Raw genomic sequence first — 4,778 nt, forward strand, 5'->3', positions numbered from 1 at the left:
TATGTATTTATACACTTTTGAAAGACTTCAATACGCTTATCAAAATACTTCTACTTAACAAAAATGCTTACAATTACATTCTCGTTCAGTTTCATCAACAATTCTACTCGTATGCACCCGTATTCGTACTCGTACAATACACAGCTTTTAGATGTATGTACTATTGGTATATACACTCCAATGATCAGCTCTTAGCAGCCCATGTGAGCCACCTAACACATGTGGGAACCATCATTTGGCAACTAGCATGAAATATCTCATAAGATTACAAAAATATGAGTAATCATTCATGACTTATTTACATGAAAACAAAATTACATATCCTTTATATCTAATCCATACACCAACGACCAAAAACACCTACAAACACTTTTATTCTTCAATTTTCTTCATCTAATTGAACTCTCTCAAGTTCTATCTTCAAGTTCTAAGTGTTCTTCATAAATTCCAAAAGTTCTAGTTTCATAAAATCAAGAATACTTTCAAGTTTGCTAGCTCACTTCCAATCTTGTAAGGTGATCATCCAACCTCAAGAAATCTTTGTTTCTTACAGTAGGTTATCATTCTAATACAAGGTAATAATCATATTCAAACTTTGGTTCAATTTCTATAACTATAACAATCTTATTTCAAGTGATGATCTTACTTGAACTTGTTTTCGTGTCATGATTTTGCTTCAAGAACTTTGAGCCATCCAAGGATCCATTGAAGCTAGATCCATTTTTCTCTTTTCCAGTAGGTTCATCCAAGGAACTTAAGGTAGTAATGATGTTCATAACATCATTCGATTCATACATATAAAGCTATCTTATTCGAAGGTTTAAACTTGTAATCACTAGAACATAGTTTAGTTAATTCTAAACTTGTTCGCAAACAAAAGTTAATCCTTCTAACTTGACTTTTAAAATCAACTAAACACATGTTCTATATCTATATGATATGCTAACTTAATGATTTAAAACCTGGAAACACGAAAAACACCGTAAAACCGGATTTACGCCGTCGTAGTAACACCGCGGGCTGTTTTGGGTTAGTTAATTAAAAACTATGATAAACTTTGATTTAAAAGTTGTTATTCTGAGAAAATGATTTTTATTATGAACATGAAACTATATCCAAAAATTATTGTTAAACTCAAAGTGGAAGTATGTTTTCTAAAATGGTCATCTAGACGTCGTTCTTTCGACTGAAATGACTACCTTTACAAAAACGACTTGTAACTTATTTTTCCGACTAGAAACCTATACTTTTTTTTGTTTAGATTCATAAAATAGAGTTCAATATGAAACCATAGCAATTTGATTCACTCAAAACGGATTTAAAATGAAGAAGTTATGGGTAAAACAAGATTGGATAATTTTTCTCATTTTAGCTACGTGAAAATTGGTAACAAATCTATTCCAACCATAACTTAATCAACTTGTATTATATATTATGTAATCTTGAGATACCATAGACACGTATACAATGTTTCGACCTATCATGTCGACACATCTATATATATTTCGGAACAACCATAGACACTCTATATGTGAATGTTGGAGTTAGCTATACAGGGTTGAGGTTGATTCCAAAATATATATAGTTTGAGTTGTGATCAATACTGAGATACGTATACACTGGGTCGTGGATTGATTCAAGATAATATTTATCGATTTATTTCTGTACATCTAACTGTGGACAACTAGTTGTAGGTTACTAACGAGGACAGCTGACTTAATAAACTTAAAACATCAAAATATATTAAAAGTGTTGTAAATATATTTTGAACATACTTTGATATATATGTATATATTGTTATAGGTTCGTGAATCAACCAGTGGCCAAGTCTTACTTCCCGACGAAGTAAAAATCTGTGAAGGTGAGTTATAGTCCCACTTTTAAAATCTAATATTTTTGGGATGAGAATACATGCAGGTTTTATAAATGATTTACAAAATAGACACAAGTACGTGAAACTACATTCTATGGTTGAATTATCGAAATCGAATATGCCCCTTTTTATTAAGTCTGGTAATTTAAGAATTAGGGAACAGACACCCTAATTGACGCGAATCCTAAAGATAGATCTATTGGGCCTAACAAACCCCATCCAAAGTACCGGATGCTTTAGTACTTCGAAATTTATATCATATCCGAAGGGTGTCCCGGAATGATGGGGATATTCTTATATATGCATCTTGTTATTGTCGGTTACCAGGTGTTCACCATATGAATGATTTTTATCTCTATGTATGGGATGTGTATTGAAATATGAAATCTTGTGGTCTATTGTTACGATTTGATATATATAGGTTAAACCTATAACTCACCAACATTTTTGTTGACGTTTTAAGCATGTTTATTCTCAGGTGATTATTAAGAGCTTCCGCTGTCGCATACTTAAATAAGGACAAGATTTGGAGTCCATGCTTGTATGATATTGTGTAAAAACTGCATTCAAGAAACTTATTTTGTTGTAACATATTTGTATTGTAAACCATTATGTAATGGTCGTGTGTAAACAGGATATTTTAGATTATCATTATTTGATAATCTACGTAAAGCTTTTTAAACCTTTATTGATGAAATAAAGGTTATGGTTTGTTTAAAAATGAATGCAGTCTTTGAAAAACGTCTCATATAGAGGTCAAAACCTCGCAACGAAATCAATTAATATGGAACGTTTTTAATCAATAAGAACGGGACATTTCATATAGAGCCAGGTTGCTGCTGCTGAGGTATCAATTTCCTGTAAAATGTTTAATAATAAATTAATAATATAAATATAATTAACAGTAATCAACAAATCACACATCATCATCATGAGTAGTAGTCAGAGTCACAAAATCGGTAAATTATGAAAATGATAAACTACCTCTGGCGTGAAGGCGGTGCTCCCTTAGGCCCATCCTTACTTACCTGAAATATTTTACAGATTTCAACTAATGCAAATATAATTAACCTAAATCTAAATCTAAATAATCTGAATATTTAAATTCTAAATAATAACAATAAAAAAGGGGGAAAATGAATTAAAACCGGAGTAGGGGAAGATGGCTGCTGAGGTCCAAAACCTCGTCCGGAATTATTAGACGAATTCGAGCATCGTATGGTAAACGGTTGAGTAATACGATAACAAGCAGAACTCAGTTGATGATGATGATGATGATGATGATGATGATGATGATGTTGATGATGATGTATGGGTTTACTGGTATATGAATTCGTAAAGATCATGTTGCCATACGAACATACATATCACAACAATTAACCAACCAAATAAACAAGATAGAAAGAAAGCTACATTACTCCATCAGTGAACTTTTTAAATTGTACACTTATAGTCCTTCAAGTTCTTAGCATGTGAATATTCGGTCTATACTTATAACCTAATAACACATTATATCAAGTTATTACTATTATTCTTTTCTTTTTTTTTTTTTTTTTTTTAAAAAAAGAATATGGGTTTAAATTTAAATTAAGAGAGATTAATAGATCTAATATTGTTACAATTTATTCAGACCCAACATGTGATTGACAAGAGCCTATTATCTATTTAACTAAATTATTGAACTAGGTCTAATTACAACCCAATATACATTGAAAAAAATACGTCATAAGTCAAACAAACAATTGCAAACCATTGCAACAACAAACACACCGACACTAACCTATTGATATCTCAATATGGGACATCCATTTTGAAACTCCTTGAACTCCATATCTCAAGGTAGCTCAGTTGTTGAGGCCCTCACATCCTTGCAAAAATTCTCAGGTTCAAATCTTAAAAAATCGGAAACAACCAGAAAGTCGAACAGGGAAAACATTAGAAGTCTAACATTGAACTCCAAACAATAGCCAAGCATAACAAGCAACTTCATCGGAGTCCCTAACGCAACCAAAACTCGATTATTCAAACAAAACAATCCAACGCAAACCACACTCAACCTCAGACATAGAATCACCCAAATTGAACTATCATAACAGAGACACTCCTATAATCATATCTACCTTCAAAGCAACCAACAATAAGGGGTGAGCTCGTTCGGAACCTGAGTGTTTTCGTTGAGGAAATGAAACAACCAAATAAATGCTAGAAAACATCCTCGTAACCCTTGAGCGTACACTAATAGACCAGAACATGAGCCTCATTTGGAGGCCCAAGTATGGCGATATATTATGTATCGTCATTGGTCATTCATGTAACTAATTCACCCATATGGAATATTTTTTGAATTCTCATAAACGTTTAATTATGTAGCGACCCGACAAAATCGTCATTGACGGCGCCGCTAACTTAGGTCCCGTTACGTGGTCGTAGTCCCTATATGAGACTCGTTTGACCAAAATTATGTCGTATTCATTTAAAAAGTACAAGACTTGCAAAGTTTAGTTTACCAAACGGTTCGACAACAAGTTTAAGTTTACAAAAGTATAATGTATAAATGAAATAAACTTGCGACATAATATAAGTTGAAAATCACGGTGGCTATAAATGGCGTAAGTATGTAAACAAAGTTTGAATCCAAAGGTGCTATCACTAGCGTATGTATGTATGTATGCTTGACCCCAAGCAAGAAATCAGAGTGTATGCATGCATGCTTGACTCCAAGCAAGTATGAGTGTACGCGGAAGCATGTATCAAATAGCCAAGTATGAACCTGAGAAACATATAGAAAACTGTCAACGAAAACGTTGGTGAAATCATAGGTGTTTTAGTAAACGTTGTATTTGAACCACAAGATTTAATATAAGATGATTATCAAAATCATTTGCATTCCAAAGTTGTTATTTGT

At 32.5% G+C, this 4,778-nt stretch overlaps 1 long non-coding RNA gene across 1 annotated transcript; it reads right to left on the minus strand.

The window, feature by feature from the left end:
* Window positions 1–2,694: 2,694 nt before the first annotated feature.
* Window positions 2,695–3,236, minus strand: LOC139904592 (uncharacterized). Its single transcript, XR_011778901.1, has 3 exons — window positions 3,022–3,236; window positions 2,858–2,901; window positions 2,695–2,731 (listed from the first exon to the last, which is right to left on the minus strand). It is a non-coding gene; the product is annotated as an uncharacterized lncRNA (long non-coding RNA).
* Between the last annotated feature and the right edge of the window lie 1,542 nt (window positions 3,237–4,778).

This window comes from Rutidosis leptorrhynchoides, chromosome 4 (assembly GCF_046630445.1).
Source record: "Rutidosis leptorrhynchoides isolate AG116_Rl617_1_P2 chromosome 4, CSIRO_AGI_Rlap_v1, whole genome shotgun sequence".
NCBI lineage: Eukaryota > Viridiplantae > Streptophyta > Magnoliopsida > Asterales > Asteraceae > Rutidosis > Rutidosis leptorrhynchoides.